The sequence below is a fragment of the Talpa occidentalis genome, unplaced genomic scaffold (assembly GCF_014898055.3).
Source record: "Talpa occidentalis isolate TD23 unplaced genomic scaffold, MPIMG_talOcc4v2.1 talOcc4.16, whole genome shotgun sequence".
Taxonomy (NCBI): Eukaryota; Metazoa; Chordata; class Mammalia; order Eulipotyphla; family Talpidae; genus Talpa; species Talpa occidentalis.
In genome coordinates, this window is record NW_023601653.1 from 32806120 (window position 1) to 32832001 (window position 25882).

A 25882-nucleotide genomic window follows, 5' to 3' on the forward strand; every position below is an offset into this window, starting at 1 on the left:
TAGAGGATTAAGTACCTTTCCCAGCATCACATAGGCAATAAATGGAAGAGTTATGAGTAAAACCTAAGTCTATTTGACTCCACAGTGCTGTTTTACGTCTTATTGCCTTTTCTCTTGTTAGTAATCTTATTAGGGGCTCAACTGAATTTATATATACATAGTGTCTAACACACAGTAAATCCTCCAACAGTAGTGCTTAAAGTTTCTCTCACTGCTATTACTATTTTTATGATAATAATCATAATCATTATCATTTATTATTACTATTGGCACAGATTATAAGACCTAGAAAGTGAAAATAATAGGTTTGCATTTTCCTAGAAGATAAACTTAAATAATACTGGCTAGTCTTTTGCTACAGAGTTGATGGGTTACAACCAAGAGAGTAAAAGTTTTCTTCCTAGTCTTCAATTCCTTAATGTTTATGAGTCCTGCTCAATATCTCCAACAAGAGAAGTTTACCTTTCTCTGAACTCAGTGCAATTTGAACTTCATAGACCATCTAGCATAATTTATTTTTAGAATTATTTATCTTTAAGATTAGAGACATCATGTTCCTCCAACTGCATTAATTTTTTTTCCTGAATCCTAATCTTTTATGACTTTATATTCCCATGGTGCCCAACAAAATGGTTTACACCCCATTAGTGAAACAAATATTTGTCAACCGATTTATTGAAAAGAAATGGAAGATATCATAATTAAAAAAAAATTCTTTCTATCCTCTTCAGAGACCAAGATGTCAATGTTCAGATATGAACAGATCAGAGGGATGTTGGAAGTTCAGGGAAAGTTCACTCAGAGTAATAGTTTTTTCAAAGCTCACCAGATAGGCTAATTTCTCACTAAGGCTACTGATTTCTACAGAGATAGTGTCATAGTTTCAGGGACATTTCTGCATTTTCAAGCTTATAAAATGTAACAGTATGTTTCTTCACAGAGATTTATATGACTGATTTTTGAAAGCTCATTAACATTATTTATATTTATTCCAGTTATAATTATGCCTGGAAAATAACATACCCAAAAAGATGGTGGCCAAGGGGTTAAGCATTCGCACTATGAAGCTATTCTCAACCACTGCAGCACAAGTTCAAGCCTTGGCCAGTGAGGTGACCCAGATGGCGCAGCAGGCCTCTCCTGTCTCACCTGCTGCTCCCTTCAGCAGTGTATTTCCATCAATCCATCTGTTCTGCTCCCCACTCTGTCTCTGGTGAATCCTCTCAACCCTCCCATCCACACACACACTCCTCTGGCTTGTACCCCAGCTCTTGTATGCATAAATAAATAAAAATCTTTTAAAAAATGAATGTAAATCAGGAAAACAAAAATATCATAGAAGAAGTATTTCCCATTCTTACATAATGAAGAAAGATTCTGGAATATTTGCCACATTATTTAATAAGCATTATTTTTTCCTAATTGGCATTACAAAATAATAACAAACATATTTATGCATCCAATCCTATTATTATTGTATCAATCAGCTTATTTGAACTTTTGACCTATACTAACATTCATTCTTTTTTTAATTTCTATTTGTCCTTATTGACTCTCTTCAATATAAAAAAATTGATATCTTACTAGTGATCACTGTCAGGTTGACACATACAATCTATGTCCTATAAACTGAGAAGACTCTGCCTACTTTTGAGATTGACTTAAAATCTTACAATCAATACCAGAGTCCCAGATTTTCTTACAATAATGGTTTTGGGGTAGAAATTGATTGGAAAGAGAATGTGGAGAGATAGGATAAGACTGGAGCTTATTTTGACACTTTACTTACATGACTGAGTATGCTAATTGATTTATATTAAATGATTCTTAGATTACTTTTTGAGTGAGCTAATGGAGAATACAGATGGGGAAACTATGTTCCTATCTCCAGTCCCTTCTACTTATACCTAAGTTTAATGATTATAACTAGGAACATGCTGACCCAATAATTAACAAAAGATACTGATATGTTTTTGTATTGCTCAAGTCAGGTAAAAATTTAAAAAACTATATTAACTTCATGTTTAGGCAGCATTGAGTTAACCAAACCTTTCCTATGGATTTTATTTGTACTGAAAGAATATCAAAAATATTTTTATTTTGTACTATTGTTTGGTGTAAAACTCTGCAGTCCTGAATTTTAGATATTTTTTTTCTAATATATTTTCTAGGTATTATGCAAATAATTACTTGACCAAGTAGATGCAGAACCTCTTTTTTCCCCCAAGGATTGCTTTTAGAAGCTTAGCCTAAACAGAAAGTATACAAAGCTGTGTTTTAGACTTATTTTTCTGCTCTTCATAGTAATAAGTTTCTTGCAGATTTTTTTTCAAATACATTGTTAAATCAAGACAACTGTGAGATGAAAAAAAAATCTATAGACACATGACTAATAATTAAAACTCATATGATATTTCAATGGTATAAAAATGTATGTAACAGAGGATATATAGAAGAATTACGCCACAATACAACTTGAATACATTTGATCACAGATAACATATAGGCACAGACAACAATAATTCAATTTTGTGAATCTTCATTATTTTTGAAAAGAGAGGGCCAAAGCACAGAGAGGCCAAGTGTCTTGTCCAAGATAGACCAGTTAGATATTAAAATATTCAAATAACAGCTCCACAGTTAGAGAAGAAGTGACATTTTTCAGTTTCTGATAACATTATAGATACGGTCTAATCTCAATTATCTGTTATCAGTTATCCACTACCTGAATCCCATACTAAAAGTATTCAGAAATTAATTTTACTGCAAAATTAGCACCAGTGATTCAAAGCAAGATGAGGTGGGAGCTTCACCACCAATGTTTTCAGGCTATGTCCCCAAGTGTGATATGCCATTCCCCAAAGCTAAAAAATGTCACGCAGGACATGCTTCAGAAATCCAGATAGTCAGCTTTTACTTTGAAAATCAAAGTAAATCTACAACTACTGGGGACACGTGACCTCAGGCTGCTTTACACTAAAGCACATTGTAAAGAAATGTAGCTTTTCTCCATTTCCCTTAGGGGCACGCAGCTAGTGTGCGGTTCCTCCTTCTCTCTCATCTAAGAGATATGTTGACCCAGCCTGTTACTTAATCCTGCCTCTATCACACTTCGCAATGTACTCAGGAATTACATTTTTACATTTTCATGAGATTGACAAAATTGCAAAAATGGCTTCTGTAGAAACAAAGAGATCATCATCAACATCTTATTTATTATTATTATCATTATTATTTTAGGGAATGGGGATTATTTGCTTCTGGCACTATTACTTACTTAGAACTCCAACTTATTGCTGCTTTTGTGGGCTTCCCCCACGCTTAGAACATGAACAAATCTGGGAGGTAATAAATCTCACAACCAACAGAATCTCTACAAACATGTGACTGTTCTTTCCATCACTAACAAACATTTCATTTTGTTTTGCTTTCCTCTTGAGACTTTGTCCACGATTCTGTACTCAGTCCTCTTGTCATGAATATTACAATATCCCTGTTGCATTAATATTGGTTCTAGACTAACACCCTTACTCTCATGAGTGTGGGGACAAAAAGGTTCGATCCTCCTAGGTTAGATCCATTTTGTCAAGGGGGTACACTGAGAAATTACATTTCTCAACCACGTTTGTAATTAGATTAGGATCAAAATGCCAATGAAACACGAGCAGACATAAGGTATGTCTTTTTCTAATTAGGCCCATAAAATCTTTGGGGCAATGTAGCTCCCGCTCTCTTCTGCATGGTAGGAAGGAGGGATGGCTGAAAAGGCAGAGTATCACCATGGCAGGAGCTATGATCCTAAGTCCCCTTAGAAGAAAACTACCCAGGATGCACTCCTGATATACTTTAGACTTAAAGAAAGTGGGAAATAAACCCTCACAAAAAAAGATTTAAGCTACTGAGTTTGGGACATGGTTTGGATACAGATGCCTGCACTCATTGCCCTAATACATAGTCTGAGTTTTTGCATTTATAATAAGGATAAAATGATATGTACTTTGGGGTTCTTATGAGATATCAAGATGAGAAGATGGATTTAAAAATATCTGGATGAGTATAGCATTTTCATTCATACTGTCAAATAGTCTACTTTGGGGGGTTTTATAATTTCTGACTTGGTGAAATTATAGGAATTGGATCTACCTGTCTAATGCAGATAGTTTTTAGTTCTCTCCCATTCTTTGTAATTGTCACAACAACCAAGCCTTCCAACCCATCCCTGAGTCTCTTGGCTTAAGGCATTTCACTCTAGACAGCTGGTCCATTAGAAACTATGACTTACTAGGTGTTAAAATTACTTTAAAAGGTAACCTTACCACAGGGACATTGGCATCTTAATGAATGGTGCTTAGTAGCTCTGTGGCCTTTAAGATAAAAAAAAAAAAAGATTGACATTCTAACTGTGTAATTAAAAAAAACTAGAAATCCTTGGTACAAGGATGATTACAACAATTACATGTCAAGTACTAAATATGCACCAGGGGGGCCTCCCCAATGGCATGAGGGTTAAAGTCTCATCACTATGAAGCTATCGGCAGCCACTACAGCATGAGTTTGATCCCCAGCCAGAGAGCCAACCCACATGGTGCAGCAGACCTCTCCTGTCTCACTTGCTGCTCCCTTCAGCAGTGTATTTCTGTCAGTCCACCTGTTCTGCTCCCACTCTGTCTCTTGTGAATCCTCTCACCCCACCTCTCGCACCTCTGGCCCGCACCCAGTTCTTTTATGCATAAATAAAAATATATTTTTTTAAATTAAAAAAATATGCACCATGTTCTGAACTAAAAAAAATACATTATCATAAGTCATCATCACAGTATGCTTATGATATAGGTGCTACTAAAGATTAATGTACCTAAATAAGGCCACACTACAACTCACTCTCAGAATTGGTCTCCTTAAGATGCCCTGTTCTGGCATACAGAATATTTTGAACTAAAAGCAATGAAATTCCTTGAGGCTAAGAGAAGCTTCTGGCCTTGCCTAAGCTCTTTCTGCTTCCCTAATTTAAGAAGCCATGATACTGTTCTAAACGTTGCCCCCCTTTTTTATAACCTAGAAGATATAGATTGGGGGATCCCAACTCAGACCATGTGTAGACCATGTCCTCTCCAAGAATATCATTTTTACTCTCAGAGTAAGGATGAGATAACCTCCTTCTTATCTGTCATTGGAAGTCTCTCCCCATATCTCCCTGATGTCCCAGATCTGTAAATACAGGGTAAATATTCCTGGTTTCCTCCATTATTCTTTAGAATTTGCTACCATATAATCTCCATACCAAAGTTATTCAATTGATTTTTCCTTTGCTAACATGTTCACTGCTGTTTTGATTACTCATCCAGCCTGAAGAGACTGCAGTATGAAATGATTTCTTTTGCACTCTGACAAAACCAATTTTCTAAGCAAAGAAACTGAGGTTGTGTGGTTAAGTACAATGCACAAGGTCACAGAGACAGTGAAAAAAGATGAAAAAGAACCTTGCCAAGATAAGGCAGCTGAAGGGTCTTTCCTTGCATATTTTACTGTGCTGCTTCCTAAGATTTGGGCTTGCTTACACAATGAGTATTTGATAATTATCACTTATACTGTCTTAATATATTGCCCCTAAAACCATATCAGATATAAAACCTCTACCTCTACTTTGTGATAGGACTATAGTGCCTGACAAGTAGTTCAGATAGATTATTTCTGCCAGGACCTGAGAGAAATGGAATTTCATCCACTCCTGTATAAGACACAATAGCAGTGCTTTTAACCAGCAGTGCATAAAATCATACCTGTGAAGTTAAAAAAAAAATTGCTCAGGCACCATTACTGGAAAAAATATAATTAAAAACAAAATCCTCTTCTAGCTTTAAAGGTGCTCCAATAGCACAGTAGAGATAGAAAACAAATGTGTTATTAAATGAGCTTTAAGCCAAAATATAATGGGCATCACACACAATCTGCTAAGAAATTGCAGAGAAAAAGAAATCTCAGCTGTTTATATAGCTGAGCAGTTATAACTCATTACATACATGTTCTCAGGATAAATAATGAGTCCTCAAGTAAGAGGACTTGACAGCACCATTTGTCACACATAGTTTGCTCAAAATTTACCTGGTAATTGGAATGACTATCTGTGTTAGTTAATTTATACAAAGGAAAATCAAATTTCTCCATCTTTATCCATAAAGTAATTTTGCAATTTTTAGCAATGACCCCAAGAGGTTGTGGACCTTCCTATAAGGGCTCTCTGTATACATTCTCCCACATTCCCTTCCTGGACATTTACTTTTCAAAGACAAGTCTCCCAGATCCTAGAGAAAGAGAGTTCTGTGTTGAAAAACTGGCTAAAGCCTTATTGACACATTCAAAGGATTTGCAGATATTTCAAAGAACTTACAAGTTCCTAAAATAATGCTCTCCAAAGAGTAAATTGATGGAAATCTCTGCCCTTATTTGCAACAGGGAGAATTAAATCTCTTTTAAACTTGCTTTTGTCCTTACAACATTCCCTGTGGATTGATTCATTTGTTCTGAGTTGGAACCTATAGTACTCCATATTCTGCAGAAAGTAGGTTTGGAGATCAGACCTAGACTAATAGTTTCATCGTTGTCTACAACAATTCCCCAGAAATAAATGTGAACAGGCACATAATGGGCACTCATTGATTAAAACAATACATGTTCTATAGCAGGATCTGGGGGAACAGAATCACAGAGTGGTTTGATTGAACAGAAAGCAAACTCATAACTTAATATTGTTAAACTGAAATCATTCTACAAACTGCTGGAACCAGGATGCCAGAGCTGCGGAGAGACTCTTATGTGTATCAGTGAAGACTTATCTGACTGAGAAATAGAAATCCAATGCTAACTATTTGCAGAATGCAGGAAAGGCTTGAACAAATAAGATATAGCAAGTTCTGGGTTGCAGCTGCGGGCTGATACTTTCTCCTTCTCTTGGCTCTGCTTTCTGCTATTTTATTGCTGACTGATAATTTCTCTGCTGTGGGGAAGAGGCATAACTCTCAAGCACACAGAAGGCAAATCAAGGCCAAGGCTGAGGTCTGAATGATTTGACAAGCAAAGATAAAATGAGCCACGTTTAGAATCAGAGAGTTTATTACTTACGTGGGCAGTGAAAATAAGGGTAAGCCAAAGATGTCAACACCAAGATTTTTGTACTATACAACTAAAAGCAGGACATTGAAATGGAAGGGACTAGATAGCTGCATCATAAGCTATAGGAGACCCTATATGCTTAGGAGCCAATTTGAAAATGGAAATGTGTTTTGTATCCTGCTGCTCTGTTGCCAGGGGCCAGATAGAAAGTCCCACTCTTCATCTGAACGGGGGTGGGGCAGAAGGGGAAATGAGAAACTATCTCCTTACAGCCTCTCAGGGAAATAGAGAGGCAAGTGGGGCGTGACCTTATAGCAGTTCTTTACAGGTCTCTCGTCCTGGGAGGATTACAGGGCCTTCTGCCAAACCCAGTTTAGTTGTAGCTCAAGCAATTATTTGCCTGGATGGCCTGTAAGAATATGTGACGGTCTTCAGGGCACCATGGTGGAGCCATTGTATAGCAGGAATATCTAAAAATTTCTATTTTTATAAAAATCTTACATATATCTCATTGGAGAGATTTAGAAAAGCATTTTCTAAATCCATGATTAAAAACAAAAAAAATCCCAGACAAGGGACATACTGATCCACAAATAAGGATGGTTCTTTTCGTTGTGCTTTGCTTCATTGTACTTCATAGACATTTGTAGTTTTTTCAGAAACTGAAGGTGTGGGGCCTCCCCAGTGACGCAGCAGTTTAAGCACAGCGCTGTGAAGCTGTGAAGCTCTCCGCAGCCTCTGCAGTGTGGGTTTGATTCCCGGCCTGCCACGGAGATACACACATGGCATGGCAGACCTTTCTGTCTAACCCACTGCTCCCCTCAGCAGTGTATTTTGTCAGTCTGCCTGTTCTGCTCCCCACTCTGTCTCTGGTGAATCCTCTCACCCTCCTGTGCCTCTGACCTGTACCCCAGTTCTTGTATAAATAAAAATAAATCTTTTTTTAAAAAAGAAACTGAAGGTATGTTACAATTTTTTAAGTTTATTGATACCAATTTTCTGACCATGGGTCCACTTCAAGACTCTGGATTACATTTTGGTAATTCGCTATTTTTCCAATATTATTGTTATAATTTTTCTTTAAGGTGGTATGTGATCAGTGATCCCCAGTGTTACTACTGTCATTGTTTTGAAGCTCCATGAAACTTCCCCATAGAAAGTGGCAGACTTAGTAAATATGTGTGTTCTGACTTTTCTGCCTACAGTCCATTTCCCCCAGCTCTATCCCTCTCTTCTGGTCTCCCCACCCTGACACATATAAACATTGAAAATTAGGTCAACAGATAACCCTGCAACTACCTCTAAGTGTTCAATGAAAGGAACAATTGCAGGTCTGGCTCTCAAAATCAAGCATGTTGAAAGCTGCTGTTGGATGAATACTTGGCTTCACAACTCAGTCGAGTTGTGAAGGCAAAGTTAAAGTTCTTAAAGGATGAAAAAAGTTGCTCCGGTGAACACATGGACTTTCAGCCTGTTCTAACATCCTAAGAACAAGAGATCTAATATGTTGAAATATAACATTTGGAAAAATAAAGTTGCTCTTTTGTTTGCCCATTGAATTCAACACATACAATAAACTAATTTCATAATGATATCTTCTTTTTTATCATGGATAGAACTTTTGTAATCTTCTAAAATTTACATGCTGCCATTCTAACCCCTAATGCAATGATATTTGGAGCTAGTGCCTTAGGAAAGTAATTAGGTTTTGCTTAGATGAGGAGGGTAGGCCTCTCAATGAAATTCATGACCTTATAGGTAGGAAGTAGGAAGAAGAAGGGCTTCTCTCTCGCTTGCTTTCTCTCCTCTCATTTTATTTTCTTCTCCTCCCTTCTCCCATGCAACAAGGAAATATAAGCACATGATTGGGGGCACCTTGGGACCCCCAAACTTGCATGCTCTAATACTGATGGCTCAGCCATCAGTATGCACAAAGACAAAGAAGACTCTTAGTGTAAAAGAACTTTAATAGAATTGGTGCACATAGAAAAAGATAAAAAAGAAAGTATATTCTGAAGAAAACACCCTAAAGTATTCATCTACTCATGGACAAATGCCCAGCCAAACAGGGTTAGCCCCAAGCAGGGCCACTCAGGACTGAAAAGTTGCCAGAACTCTAAAGTAACTTCTGTTGAAGAACCATAGGAAGGGGGTGAAAAAGGTCAGGCAATCTGAGACAAAAGGAACAAAATCAAAATACAAATCAAGATAGCAGCTGCCATTGTCAGCCTCCCCTCACGTGTCTCATCCACATATCTCCTTCAGGTGTCTCCGTCCCAGAATTAATAGGATGCAAGTCAGGCCACAGGAACAGAGCCCTCCCCTATTTTTCTCCCTGAGTATACACCTGCCTTCTGTGCTTCACCTGGGCAGCTCAGACCCACCCCTTATAAAGTGAATGGGAAAACATGGTTCCTCTGCTCCACATGAAAAAACATGAGAATGTAATGAGAAGGCATCTACCTTTTCTTATGCTTCCTAGCTGCCAGCATTGAGAAAACTAAAGGTTATTTAAGGCCCCTAGTATGTAATATTCTTCTATCACACCTAGATTTGATGAAGACAAACTTTTAAAGAGACTTTTAAGTATCGCTAGGTGTTTTCAAAACCATTATCTTATTTAATCTTTACAATGGATAGTCATACTTAGTTATCAAGAGGAGTTTAAATGCTTCCAGCTTGAGTGTTTCAGATTTCTGATTTTCTGACCCTATAAAGACAATACTCAGTGTCAACTGGTAGAAGGACTTGTGATAAGAACTCAAGAGGAGAGGAAAGAGGACAACACAAGCGCCCTTGGATTAAGAGCTCAGAGAGAACATATTTTATTCAGGGAAGGGTCACTGGAGCAATAGTTGAGAGATACAGATCCTGCATGTGAAAGCAAGGAACTAGAAGGAAAAAATTCAGTTGAAAAAATTTTCTGGGGCCCATGTGTTCTCTCTCATGGAGTTCAAGTAACTAATATCAGACTGTGCTGTTGGTGTTTTTTGTTGCATGAAGAAATTTCATCAGCTAAAATGAGATAGAGCTAGAATTTAAATCCAGAATTTTAAATTCATGCAACCTCATTTATTTTAGTGTCTGTAGAAACTATTATAGATACTGTCGGGTATCTCCTTCAGAAAGCCTACTCTTGAATTTGCATATCAAAGAATAAGACATAAAAGCTAATTTGGAATAGATAAAGGATTAACTGAGAAGAAGCACATTGGATGAGAAGAGCTATAGTAATTCCTTCTACGTATGACAATGTCAAGGGAAAACTATAGGGAAAATTGTTCCCTGTCTCTCATATAAAGCACAGAGTAATATAAGCACACACAAAAAGAGAGCACTGACAATATACAAATTGAAATAAGTATTCTAATTTCTGGCAAGGCTAGACACATTATATGATTGTGATGCTTATAAACTTGACTGTCAACATTACTTAAAACAGTATTATACAAATTTACTTACTATCCTGAGGCATTCTGGAGAGGTATTTTTTGTAGCATTAAGTCTGCCGTAGAAATTACCAGTGGGCTTGATAGCATAAGTTGTAGTAACAGGCAAACTGTTCTTAATATGAATATCACATTATTGCACTGCTTGTTCAGATCTACTTAAGAAATTTAGCGTCCCAGAATTCCAGGTTTCTTTCTTAAGAGTACTTAATCCTCGGGTGTTTTTTTAATTGTTCATGTCACTATGACTGGGAAACAAAGCTCTTAACAACACAAAGATTTAATATATTTCATAATTGGCTTCACCTTTCTTCAAAAAAACTCAGAGTACTACCATGCTGTGCAGGTGTCCTCTGAAATCTGAGTAGAACATTTCTATATGACAAGTGTTAGTGGTTATTGTGGAGTCTGGGAACACTGCTAGCATGATTTACATGGAAATTTCTTTTTAGCATTCCCAGATCCCAAATAACCTACAGAATCATACCAGATAGGAACATTCCCTTTCAGATGGGGGTGGGGGTGGGGGTGGGTGGGAACTTAATGCAGCTCTATGCCCTCACAATAGAACAAGCAGATGAGAAACAGGATGTAATCTCTTAAAAATACATGTCTCTAGAATATTTTCTGAGTACTAACAGAAAAAGAAATGATATGTTTGAATAATAGAAAAACTGGCACACTGAATCAAAACTCCTAAAACCACTCTGATGCCCGGAAGTTTCCCTATAAATTTCTGCTAAAGAAAAATGACATGAGAGGTGAGGATGATTTCACAAGCTACAATAACTTTAACTGTGGCCAAGGTTAACTCAGTCACAAGACTAGAACTTTAACTTGTGTTTATATATAAACTGAATCAATGTTGACAACACCTAATAGTCATCACAGAAACTCAAAACATTAATTAATCTGATACAATCCTAACAAAGAAGCTGGTTTTAGTGCAGTGGGAAGATAAGAAGAGAAGGAAAGATTTTCATGAGCTTTTTGCTGCAGCAAAAAATCTTTTATTTGTCATTTCTTCCTTAATAGGACTCCTCCCAAACCTCTACTACAAACAAAAGCTATAAGAATGTTAACTTAAAAACTGTTTCCAATAATAAACTAAGGCAAGAAAAATTTCCCTGGGACAATAAACAATCTTCAGATGTTTCATATCACAAGAAAAATAGTAAAATGTATTATTCTTCCATTAAGCCCTGCTGGCTTTCTTTAAATTATTTTATGTTATTCTTTCAATTTTTGAATAATTTGATTAAGTGTTAAGAAAATAATTATTTCTGGAAATGCCTTGAGATTTTATCAGATTGAGTTTAATAGTATTCATTATTTTTGATCATTACATTTTTGTAGCCATGCCTGGGAAACACGAGGTACAAACAAGGAAAACATATCTTTTGCAAAATAAAGAAAAAATTATAAGCCAAATTGAAAAATTCTAGATGTATTGTAGAAAGTACGTTAGAGATTTAGCCCAATTGCTTCACTGGAGTAGCTGAGGTTCAAAGAATGTAAATAAATTGTTTACTTACATCACTTATCCAGCCTAGTTACCAAACAACATATTGAGTTAAGTGGTCTCTCTACTCTTTCATATTGTTTTACTTTAGCACAAGGTCCCTGTTGAAAGCATTTTCCTCCTTTAGTCATTTAACTTATCTTGTGAATGGTGAAGTGTTGGTTAGTTAAATTATAATAGAGCTTTTTAAATTGTAAGTTGATTGGAAGTTAAATAATCAGCTCTCCAATTCCAGACCAAACACTTTAGTTAATAGTTACTTGTCAAATATGTCCTTCTAAAATGACAGAAGATTTTTGTTGTGCCAGATAAATATTAAAAATTCATGAAAATGTTTTTATAAGTAGCTTATTCCTATAGAGGTATAGGCTTTTAAGTCATCCTATAGTATAAAATATGCATGGCTGCCATATGGAATATAAATAGACTCCCAGAATATTTAACACATGTAGGGTAAGGAAAAAATGTCAGGCTTTTCTGCCCTCCCGCCATCAGGATAGATGATGGATCCCTGTGGTCCTGAATGCATGCCTGATGGCGGGCACCTGGAGTAGGGTGTGGGCATAGGTAGATGGGATTCACCTGGGCTAAGACTGGGCTTTTAAGGGCAGCATCATGAGGACGCCAATAGAAGCCAAGAGAGAAGCCGAGAAGCAGAAGCAGAAGCAGAGATCACCGGAGAGCCCAGATAGAGTGAGGATTTGCTGGGAGCTGTGAGAACTGCCAGCCTCCCAGCCCCCCAGCACCCCTGCCTGCCATATGCCTGGTGAACCCCAATAAAAAACCTGCAAAAACGACTGAGGACTCTGACTCCTCCATTACCCGGTCTGCTGGATCATAGAAAACCTGCACTGGTCCATTCCTGACCATACAATTGGCATAAGTCGGCAAGATGATCCATGCAGACGGGTATGGAGCCCTCCGTAGACCTGGAGGGACTAAGGAGTAACAGACTGTGTTTGCCTGTGACGACGCTGGAGGCGCCATGGCGGCACAGAAGGTGGACACGGTCCAGGAGCTACAGGACAAGACCTCAGCTGGAGGAGGAGACGCCTGAGAGGACCAGCCAACGACCCCTGAGGCAGCAAGAGTCATCGGCGAAAAGAGGACCACGATTTGGAGCTCACCAGTGCTGATGCAGGGAGAGGCCAACGGACTTGGACTGAACAACTTGGACTGACAATCCTGCCAGAAGGCGGAGGACCTTGGCAGGTTATGGTTTTTTTTTTTTGGGAATCTGTGGGTAGCCAGTGGGCCCTGATGGCCAAAAGCAGCCTGTGTATGCCCAGCAGCCAGGTAGAGGAGAAAATCCAACTGAGAAGGCAAAAGCTGGTGCTGATGCTAAGTTGAGAAGCCCTGAGTGGCTGTCTAGCAGCCTGAGTATGCGGAAGGCCAGTGAGTCTCGTAAAATCACCTGTGGGTGATGCCCTGCTCGTTGTCGCGTGAGGGTGAGGAGCTGAGGAACCCATCCTTGGGGGACGGGTGGGGAACGTGGCTTGGGGTGGAGCCTAAGCCGAAAGTAGAGTTTGGATCCCCGACCCATGTGCTTGTGCAGTGGGTTGGCCTGAGTGCAGGGGTCTGTGAGTCACATTGGTGGCTATGAAGGCCGAGTGTTGGAGCAACAGCAGACAGAAACCCTGAGTGTTGGCGATTACCGCCAACAGTAGAATAGAATCACCAATTCCAAAGTGAGTGCATCCTGGGGGTGGATGCTGTGTGTGGCTTGTAACAGAGACTACAGCCAGAGAAGGCCAGGAAGCCTGATGGCTCATGGCATGTTATAGTGGATGCCGTGAGCAGCATGTTATAGTGGATGCCCTCGTATGAGCAGCGCCTTCGGCAGCAGATTTGGTGGCTCATCTGCTGGTACCAATAATTGTCTTTTGCACTAGGTTGGGGCCCTGCCTGGACTTATTTGTGTTCTGTTGTATTTTGTTGTTATATTGTGATGTATTTGCTTTTATGGGCCATGGCCGCATTGTTTATGTTTGCTAAGAAAATTGTATATATGAAGACTATATGGCAGAAAACCCTTAGGGGGTGGACTGTAGGGTAAGGAAAAATGTCAGGCTTTTCTGCCCTCCCGCCATCAGGATAGATGATGGATCCCTGTGGTCCTGAATGCATGCCTGATGGCGGGCACCTGGAGTAGGGTGTGGGCATAGGTAGATGGGATTCACCTGGGCTAAGACTGGGCTTTTAAGGGCAGCGTCATGGGATGCCAGTAGAAGCCAAGAGAGAAGCTGAGAAGCAGAAGCAGAGATCACTGGAGAGCCCAAATAGAGTGAGGATTTGCTGGGGGCTGTGAGGACTGCCAGCCTCCCGGCCCCCCAGCACCCCTGCCTGCCATATGCCTGGTGAACCCCAATAAAAAACCTGCAAAAATGACTGAGGACTCTGACTCCTCCTTTACCCGGTCCGCTGGATCATAGAAAACCTGCACTGGTCCATTCCCGACCCTGCAACACACTAGATATATTTAAAAATACATTGGAAGTTTGATTTGCTTCAAATCTATTATTTTAATTGTGGGAGATTTTTCTTGAATCATCCTGATTCTAAGTGATGATTTGCATAAGTGTATATATAGATTTCCTTTCCTCTAATATTAATCTCAAATTACATCACTTAAAATGATCTCATAGCACAGGGGAAAATTAAATGCATTTTCAATCAAGAAAATAATTTAACTTAATTCAGTGATGCATGACATTGCTGGTAAATATGTCAGGATTAGTTTGACTATATTAGACTACAGTGTATTGTAAACACAATAAAATACTTTTGTGCATGAATTCAGATTTAGCTACTGAACATCTTTTTCATCAATAAAGCAAAAATGAATTGTGGCATCCATGACTTAGATAAAAAGATCAGTATATTACATCAGTTCTTTGGTGACTGGACAAAATATTAATGGAAGGATAAAGAAATATAAAAATAGAAGAGCAAATACATATCTAAAAGCAGTTAGTCAAAACTTGTTCAAAAGCCTTCAAGATGAACCACAGAGAAAAGTTTCCATATAATGAATTTCCTCATTGTAATAACTCCATTCATTTGGCAAATATTTATTGAACACACATTTTGTTCAGGCACTCTTTGTGATGTTGTGGATACAGTAATGAAAAAAAAAAAATCTGTGTTTTCCTGGAGCCTAAGTCCTTTGGGAAGAAGACAAGACTTTAAATGTCGAATGGTGATAAGACCTGAGAAGAAAAAAAGGAATGTAAGAAGGGGAGATTGGAATTGGGAACGGGTGTCATTTTAGATCTATCAGTGTCTAGAGAAAGGCTTTCTTATTAGATGATATTTTGAAGGCATGAACCATACAGACAGCTGGAAAAAATTCCAAGTAAGTAAATAGAAAGTGCAAAGACCCTGAAAGGGAAAAAATCTTGATTGTTTTGCACAACGTCAAGAGGACAATGTGTTCAGATGAGAATAAGTAAAGGAGGGAATGGCCAGGGGATACTTCAATCAGGTTATGGAGGAATTGACATCACTCAAAGAATTCAGGATTTTACTCAGAGTGAATTGGAAAGCATTGGAAAAGAGGGAATTGAGCACAAAAGCGATGTATACTTAACTTACGATATAAGAGAGGAACAATAGTGGAGAATAGTCTATACAGCGTAATAATAAACCAGTGACCAGATAGAAAGTTGATGAAATAATTCAGGCATGAACTAGTGGTATTCAACCACAGGAATAGCAGCAGTGCTGTCAGAAGTGGTGGGGTGTCTGTATTTGCAAAGTGGTGTAAATGAGTTACACATGTGAAAACAGTTTGGCATGTGGTGAGCAGAACAACGGCCTCTCCAGATTTTCATGTCTATTCCCCATGACCTATAATCTGTGAATATGTTAAGTTACATGGCAAAGGGAAATTAAGGTTGCAGGTGGAGTTAAGGTTGCTAATGAATTGACTTTAAAATAGGGAGATTATCTAAAATAGCTAGCTAGGTGAGCACAATGTAATCATAAAAAGGTCCTTAGGGGGAAAAAAAAGTGTCCTTCGAACTGGAAAAGGGAGGCAGGAGAGTAATTCAGAGGCAATATGGCCTCTGAAGGAAAATATAGAAAAAAAGCAATAGTGTTGGCCTTAAAGATATAGGAAGGAGGCCATTTGTAAGGTAAGTGGCAGCCTCTAGAAGCTGGAAAAGGCAAGAAAACAGGTTTTCTGCTACAGCCTCCATAAAGGAATTCAGTCTTGTCTACATCTTGTAGGTTCTGCACAACTTTTCTCTTCTGAGATCCCCATCACATGAATGTTCTCTTTAGGTTATCCCAGGGGACTTTCATACCAGTTTTTAAGTTCTTTTTTTCTCTGCATTGTAACTCATTTGGCTTATAAATTGTTGTTTTATTATTTGCATAACTAAATTTTTTTATATCTTTTGAAAATCTAGGTAAGTACGTTTCAAAATAAAGATCTCTAATTCAAATATTGGTGCTTAAGAGTGACCTGATCACCCCTACTTCATATTTCATTTTCAGACCATGGATACAACTTTCATAAAATTTAATCATTTAGACCATAGCAGGGATCTAGAAAACTTAAATAAGGGACCAGGAAAATGAATAACTATAAGAAAGTGAAAATCAAAATCAACAAAAACTATGAACCAGAGACACTTTTTGGGGGTGGGGGGCGGGAGGGGAGGGATTGGGGTCAGAATGGGGGGATTGCAATTGTATGGGGAATATAAAAATAAAATTTATTAATTAAAAAAATAAATAAAAAAAATAAAAAGTTAAAAAAAATTTAATCATTTATACAACTCTGTAAAGTAAATTTTTTTAATTAACATAGTAGTACTTAAAATGGAGTATTGTCCTTCTAGATTGTTAGCTTACAAGGCTAAACCCTAGTAACAATTTGGTACCATGACAAAACAGGCTTGAATCTCTTTGGCACTGCCTCCAGAATTTGTTTATAAACCCCACAAGCCATGTATTTTATTAATTTACAAAAAAAAAAAAAACCCTCCTTTTTTTCTGAAAATGAACTAGCAAAATATACTGTTCAGGTAACTTCATGTTTTACTTATATCCTCCCAAAACAAAAACAAGTAATAAAAGAGGCCATATCCCTCACTTTCCTCATTCATGTGACAGGTATTTACACATATGTGGTTCAATAAACATGCAAGAGAGCCATTTTTGCCTAAGATGCCATATCACCAGCTTTGTAGCTTAGCTATAAGGAAATAACAATAAACCGGGGAGTCCAGGTATTAGCCCAATCCTTTAGGCCCAAAAGAAGACAGGACAGTTGTCACTCTTAGGTATCTGGGTATATAGCAGGGAAATTGTCAATACTTGAGAGGTGAGATAGGATCAAACTCGTAGAAAAGTCAGTTATAAGAAGATCATAGACAGGGCATAAGGCTAAAGTAAGAGATGTAGCCTACATTGAAACTTTGATCCTAGAGGCAGGAACTGATGAAATAGAATGAATTGGTTCAAAGTAAGGAAAACCTTGATCCAATGGACTTATAAGTGGACCACAGTGGGGTTAAAGTTAGTGACTAGTTGAACACCTGGGGTTTATATCCATTGCACTTGACCCACTATTTTGTTGGCAGCTAAAGGAACATGGATCCTGGCTGCCTCACATTCACAGAAAGTGACTCTGGGATCTTAAATCCAGGACAATCACTTGATCCAAATTGAATAAGACGAATTGAAGGTAGTTAAAGAAAATCTTACCTTGTGTTTCTTGCTGCTTATGTGATTGATGACTCAAAAATAACAGGTATGCGGGCCTAAATGAAGCTGTGCAGGACAACTAGAGGGTATAAAAACATAATGAAGAATTGAAATAGAAAAGTGTTGGTTGGTTTAAAGTAATAGAGTTAAAAGAAACATTTAAAGGATGAAAGGAGTAACAAAGGTCAAAGGCAGGAAGTCCCATAAGCTTTCCCCCTTTTGCTTTCTATGCAAGACCGAATCCTTTACCATAGAAGGAGTCCAATAGAAGGCTTAATTGTGGGGCCTCCCTGGTGGCACAAGGGGTTAAGACATAACCTATGAAGTTATTCACAGTCAATGAAGCATGGTTTCAATCCCTGGCCAGGGAGCAAACCACATTGGGCAGCAGACCTCTCCTGACTTGCCCACTGCTTCCCTCAGCAGTGTACTTTGGTCAATCTGCCTGTTCTGTTCCCCACTCTGTCTCTGGTGAATCCTCTCACCGCCCCCACCCCCACACCTCTTGTTGCATAAATAATCTTGTATGCATAATCTTTTTTTTTTTTAAAGAAGGCTTAATTGTGTAGCTGTCCACTTTATCTTTTCTTCTATTTATTTCCCCTTTACCATCTCAGACCAGGAGTTCAGTTTCTTTTTTTTTTTTTTTTTAATAGAGGCATGTTTATTTATTTATTTATTTATTTATTATATTTGTTTGTTTGTTTTGTTTATACATGCACTGGGTACAGTCAGAAGCGCAGGAGGGTGAGAGAATTCACCAGAGCCAGAGCGGGGAGCAGAGCAGGCAGAAGGACCGAAGTACACTGCTGAGGGGAGCAGCGGGTGGCAGGAGAGGTCTGCGCACCATGTGGGATCCTCCTCCGGTGGCCGGGGAGCAGCCGGGGATCGAACCGGCGCTGCAGAGGCCGCGGGCAGCTTCGCAACCCAGCGCTCAACCGCTGCGCCACCGGGGAGGCCCCCAGGAGTTCAGTTTCTAAAGTAGCAAAATGAATCTCTTGATTCATTCAATTGTACAAAAAATGTATAATTAGCAATAATTTAAAAACTTTTTCAGATGTATATCAGGCCTTGCCCTGGAGGTACTAACTTTTGTTAGAGTGGGTCATATCAAAAAGTGAAGCTTATCTCAAATAATTAAGGAACTATTCACAATATTCTAAGCAGTTCTCAAATTATAAGTGTCGATGTTGCAGATTTCTTGCAATCTCAGCACTCAGCACAAATTGATGTTGTTGCTGCTACTCAGGTTGGGGAATAAGATGAAGAGATTCACTTTCCTTGTACATAAATTTAAGAAGATACCAAATAATAATCAAGATGAATGATATTATTGCAATATTTTAAATCAAAATCAACAAAAGTTTATTTTGAACAAAATATCAATTGGATGAGCAAATATCGACAGTTTAAAGACAGAGAGGGTCAGTGCTTCAATTCTTTTTTGCTTCTCTGATGAGAGATATTTGGCCTAAGAACAGAGAATGTTCCTCTAAATTATGTATTTACTAATATACTCCCTAGCATTAAAAACATGGGATATAACTTTCTTTATATAGATATTATACTACTAAATTTTGATTCCATTGAATTTATGAAATCATTTGCCTCTCCCATTTCCTCTCTCAATTTTATTTTACTAACAGTGAGAAATTAAGGAAACTTCTGATCTTTCCTGGAAACTGAGATTGTCTTCATTGTAAATAGCTCCTGAAGCAACCTGCTATAACTGGACATAATTTTTCCCACTGCACTGAATAGCATCTCTATGCAAAAGTCCCTCAAGTTTTGACATATGTGTCAAGGTACTTTCAATGATGTGTGTTTACAAACTTGACATATAAGTCTCAGCATCTTCCTACATTATGGGTAACTTTTTGACTGATGTTAGACATTCTGCCATAGAAAAGGAGGCATATGTGGTTTTTGAAAGCATATGTAATTCTTAGTGCCAGACTCTGCACATTTTCTATTAATCTCTGTTGCATCTATACCTCAGGGACTTTGGACCCCACTAATATTTCAATGGTATGTTCCAACCACAATTCAAAATCTTCCTCTCAACTTCCTGGCATTGGACTCCCTCTTATACCACCCCAGCCTAAGTCTCTAGATCATAGATAGCATAAAGCTTTTAACCTAGTGTTCAAACACTGGTGCTAATGTACTTTTCAATAGTAATCCAGTTATAGCTAATAGAGCCAATTAGGTGACATAATTAGCCCAAGTATATACGCCATACACCTCTTTCATATCCTTGACATATGGGGTCAAGATTGGTTTAAACACAAATGTATAGGTGAGTACTTCACAAAGGAGTTTCTTTGCTCTATTCTAATCAACTCACAAAACACTGGGCCTGTGAGACTCTCTTGGTAAAATTTTCAATATTCAGTCATAAATTATCTAAGAGCTTTTCCACAGCATCACTCTGACTTTTGTTTCCTTTACCAAAAACCTGCACTGTCCTTAGTGCTTGGAAATTTGAGTTTATAGTGTAGGGAAGATTTTGAAGCCTGAAGTCACATACATTCCACATTTTAGAATTTAGGGAGTTAAGGAGGAACCAACAAAGGAATAAGGATGTAACAGTTAATGAGAAGAAACCAGGAGCTCCTAAAGGCCAAGGGAAAAATGTGTTGTAGAGGATGCTGTTCTGAATGATGGCCAAATATGGTGGGAAAAAGAGAATTAGCCCTTGTATTTTATAAAAAGGAAAGTATGTCACTGGTTTCTCTTGACAAAAATATCTTCAATGGAGATGGTGAAAGGCCTGGATGAAGCATGTTCAATAAGAATGAGAAGAACAAAACTAGGGTCAGTGAGTGTAGACAATAATTTTGAGAAGTTTGCTGTAAAGAAAAGAGAGGACAGAAGTCAACAATGTAAGGAGAACAGATTTTAGCTTTTATCTAAATTGAAAAAAAAATGGCAGTTTGTATGCTTATGGGAAGATAAAAAGGAAATATAGGGGAAAGAGGAAAGATTTACTGGAATGATGGTCTTCAGTAGGGAAGAAGTTATTGGTAAGTACACCAGTGAAACGGTGGCCTTTTGTTAGGAACAGAAGAGCTTATTCATAGTAATTAGAAAGGGAGCCCAATATATGGACCCAGATGCCTATCTGCACAGATTTGTGATGGGTTCCCCTGGTAATTTTCTTCTGATACTATCTTCATTCTCAGTAAAATGGGAAGCCAGAGCCTGAGCTGAGGTTGAGCATTTAAACATGCAGACATGAAATAATTATCTAAGAGAGTAGGAAGGTTAAAGAACTAGGATAATACATGGTAAACAGAATACCAGGCCAGAAATACTAAAGACTCATTTCAGGTTAGTAATCACAAGTTTATTTTTTTCTCAAGTTTTATTGCTCTGCCACCAGTTTGCATAACTCTATAATTTGGGAGTTACATCTTTGTCCTTCCATATGTTTACATGCCTCACTCACCATCCACCACATCTCTAGTACTACAACGTGCCCATCACCTTTCCTGCCATAACCTTCCTCTCTCCACACATCCCCTCTGGTAACCAGGGCATTTTCCACTAAATATAAAAAGTATTCTTATTGTTTTGTCAGTTTATTTTCTTAGACTACTTATATTCCACAAATGAGTAGTACCATCTACTAATTGTCTTCTACTTTCTAGCTTATTTCACTTAGCATAATCACCTCAAGATACATCATTTTATACCAAAAGGTACAGTTTCATCTCTTTTAACAGCTGAGTAGTATTCCACAAGTACATGAACTTAAAGTGAAGTAGTTAATTATCATCTAGTCATCAAGATTCATTTAGTTGTATAGATTTGGGTATAAATATTAAGCAGGAAATTTTATTTAATTAGAGTTGTACTTCATAAAAAGAGGAATAGCAAAATGAGAAAGGAGTAAAGATTTTGAATCTGTATGTATTATAGTGACAATAATAATTGATGAGGAAGTTAAAGCAGTGGATGAGAAAAAGCATAAAGTGGTAGAATGGATAATCAGAGTCCTTGGTGGGTATTATGTTTTCTGGATTTGGGGTACAAAAAATGAATCAGAGTAAAACTATAGATATGTCGATGATGACAGGAGAGCAATAGAAATATGTGGAAAAAAATGAGAGAAATACTTGACATTGAAATTGAAATTAAGGACAGGATGTGATTATGGTTATGGCAAGGTCTAAATAGTAACATTGAGAAAAACAGATAAGGACAAGTATAGGACAAGGTCATTGGGGGAAGGAAGACCAAGAACTAAGTAGTCACATCATAAAGGACCATCTATGTAAAAACTGAAATTAGTAAGAATATTGAGTCATATAAAAGAGTGTTTGCTGGGAGCAAGATTTTTCAAGGCAGCAAAGGAAATAAACATTTATACGAAAGCCATTGTTCTCTCTGACATCTACTAACAAAAATGGATAATTTTCTCCTTACCATTTTAGATAAATGACAAAAGAGAGCAAGTAAACACATTCAAAGCAGGATGAATTGAACACTGTTACTGTTGACTGCCTATCCAGCATTCTTTTATCACTTTCTCCTTTTTACATGAACTCTGCTTTGTTCCAGTACAACACCTTATTGAAACATGTGCAAAAAAGAATGTTAATATTAGCTCTCACTTTCAGCTGACATCTGATTGTGTTAAGAACGATGGAACACCCTTACCAGTGATGGGCTAAGGAGTGAAATGTGCCCTAGCGTGTGCCAATGAAGTGCCACCAAGGTTCCCCAGAGCTTCTAAGTAAGTTCCTCCTAAACTAGTTTTTGCCTTTAGATGACTTTCAGAAGGGCAATATTTTTCATTTCAGTTGATATCACATATGGATGTAATAAAGCCTGTTCTCCTCTTTCTATCAGGTGGAAGATAAAAAGAAAAAAGGAAAGTCAAAAAACCACAAATTGTGTTTACCCTTTTGATGGGAATTTTCTCTTACTTGGATAAAAAAGGATACTCATATGCGAAGAATATTACAAGTGATTGGTGAAATTATTTGGATTAGTTGTATGAAAATATAAATGAAAGCATACTTTACTACCTTTATGGTGTGGGTCAATTTTTTATGGCTATATTAAACTACTGGTCATGATTATTCTTGAGATTACCTGTAGGTGTTCTATTACTGGTTTTAGAAAAGGAATGAGTCTCTTATTTTATAAATTGAGACTGTTTTAGTTCCCATGATATGAAATAAACTAATGTTGTCCTAGACCATCTATAATGGAAACAAATTTATTGGGAACATGAGGGTAATTGGAAACTGGTATTGGTGATCAAAAGTGTGTCAGAGAATATGGAACAGCTTCAAACAAGGGTACATAATATTCTCAGAGAAAAAAGAAAGTAATTATAATAATAAGAAAAAAATTATCACTGTGGTATTTAAATAATTAAAATACATTCTATAGAAAAAATAAAAATCAACTGAAAATTAATTTTTAGCCATGTAGTTCTCAAAGTATTAAGAGAAACTGAATTCAGTGTCCTAATATACAACTATGAGAGCAATTTTGCCATTATGCCTAAATGACCACAGAAATAAGTTAGAAAAATAGTCATATTAAATAAGAAACCAAACATGACAGTAGAAGTAAAATAAATATATTCAACTCAGATGCACAGAAAGAGGAAATCACTCTTGGGAAACAAAATGGATTTTCTTGTATAATTAAGGAAGCATATAGACTTTTGGATCACTGTTATCAGTTATTCCTTGCAAGTGAAGTGAGATTAATCATCCTCACACATTGCTCTGTGATTTTCAATGATCCCCCTACAGATGTCAAGCTTGCCAATAAAATATTAACAAGTGGGTTTAATGAAGAATCTTTAGGGGGTCACTTTAGGTTTAGATTCTTTTGCTTTTGCTTTGCCACAAGTAAAGCATAACCCCTAAAGGATTTATTCTTCAATATGGATCCTACAATGAAGTGAACACATAGTATAAAGTCAAAGATAACCCAAAGCACATACAAAAATGAAAACAAGCTTTTTGCTGTAAGACAAATAGCTTTGGGTTGTTATTACAGCATAACCTTGTACACACTGACTAATATAAAACATTCAAACAAAACATGCACATACGGAGCCTAAACAAGAAATTTCAACTATTTTAATGAAAATCCATGTTAGAGTCAAAAGAGACACATATAATGACACATATGTATCAGAATATTACATATGCATAATTAGAGCACATTGGGAGATAAAATTAGAGTCACTGTATTAGGCAAAAATAAAAAATTATTTTCTTCTTCCCCCATTGCTCTTCATCTTGTTGCCCCTCATGCATAGATCCTCCAGATGTTTCCAGAAATACCTTTTCCCATACCAACAGAGATGGCTGCAAGATTTGTCTTCTCGGTTATCCTGCAGCAACTACCATTTTTCCCCTTTCTGGCTCTGCTTGCTGCACAGATGTCTTTTCTATCTGCCAACAAAGAAAGATGATTTCCATAGCTAGTGCTCACCAGGGGCACTGTCATTGCTGTTCATATCTCCTGGAGTTTGTGCTGAAGCTTCTGATGCCAGATATCCAGAGAGCTGATATCTACAAAACAGCATGGTCTATATCTCTGATAAAGTGTCAGATGTTAACTAAACTTCTTTCACCAAGTCTGTTGAGTCCTGATGCTACTAAACCCCTCAGAAATTTTAGTAAAACAGCTAATTTACTTTCTTTTCCATACTCTCCTCCCTTTCTTCTCCCTGTGTTGCTTCTATTCATGGTACTGGGCCAGATGACTTTTTAACTAACTCCATTTTGTGCTCAAAGTGGTCCCTGCTTGACTTTGCTAACTTAAGACCTTTGAATCCCACATTTTTAACACCACACAAGGGGCAAATTCTTTCTCAGGTGGGTATATAGTCTTCTATATAACTAGATCTTTGCCCCAACCATGTGCCATGTCCCAAAATTTATTCAACAGCTGTGTGTTGAATGTTTGTTCCCCATTGGACAAAAAGATACAGTGATAAGTGAGAACATAGTCTTGGCCCTAAAAATCTTAAAGTGCAAGGGAAATATTGAAAAGTAATTGGAAAATTGTTATGGAACTAATTCCAATTTACTATAGGAAACTAATGAGGGCGGGAAAAAAAAACCTACTAGTAGTGGTCAGGAACAACGTTCCTGGAGAAAGCATATCTAATCTCAAATGAGATAGATGAGAGGAATTATACCACCAAGTAGCAAGAACAAAAGCAGCAGAAGGAATAGTATTTAGAAAGGTCTAGAACTGAGAGCATGGTCAGTGTGAAGAAGTGTATTCTCTGTGCCTGGTAGTGACCTAATACATGGTAACTTCTCAATAAGAAGGAAAGCATGAATAATTTCAGATTGTGAGTATCAGGAAGACTGACAATATATGTTCCTGGAAAGAAAAGTAAAAAAGGTCACAAGAGTCCATGTAATGGTGAGTATTTTGTGAGATCAGGGAGAAGTTGATAACCATTGAAAGAGTTTAATAAGGAGATTATTACATATATATACTTCTGTCATGTTACAACAGAATGATTTAGATTAGGGTTAAGATTAAAATAAAGGAGTCCTAAGAGGACATTGCAGTCATCAGCTAATTGAGTTAATAAGTAATATTTTGTTATTTAGAAAAAAACCAAACCTATGTCACTGGAGGACAGAAATTCTAGTGAAGACCATGACAGCCTTCACTTTCCCCTCAAACCGTAGATAGGTGTCTTCCTGACTTGGCATCTATCTTCCTTTTGCTTAGAGCATTCACTTCACCAAACTTATAATTGTAAATTCTTTCCCCATTCTTTGAGATGTAATCATCAAAAAGATAGTGCCCCTTCTTGCAGTTTCTCTGGGAAGGTAGGAGCCTGACTTAGTTGCTCTCAATTATAAAACTATCTCCTGTCCTGGGCATAGAAGAAAGTTTATTTTCCTTTGGATAAAGCTAATTAGAAAGTCAGAAACTAATTAGAAATCAGATGGCCAAACATCCTTCTGAGCTAACTTTAAAAAATCTCTCCCACCTTTTAATAGTATAAAACTGAGAATCCAGATTTGGTCTGTTCTCTTTCCTCTATTATACCCAATAGAATCAGAATAAAATCAATTTCTAT

The 25882-nt window shown here is 37.5% G+C and overlaps 1 long non-coding RNA gene across 1 annotated transcript; it reads left to right on the plus strand.

Annotated features, from left to right (window-relative positions):
- Positions 1 to 11155: 11155 nt before the first annotated feature.
- LOC129145958 (uncharacterized) lies at positions 11156 to 22769 on the plus strand. The gene is made up of 3 exons (XR_008552205.1): positions 11156 to 11320; positions 22422 to 22537; positions 22654 to 22769. It is a non-coding gene; the product is annotated as an uncharacterized LOC129145958 (long non-coding RNA).
- The last annotated feature ends 3113 nt before the right edge of the window (positions 22770 to 25882 follow it).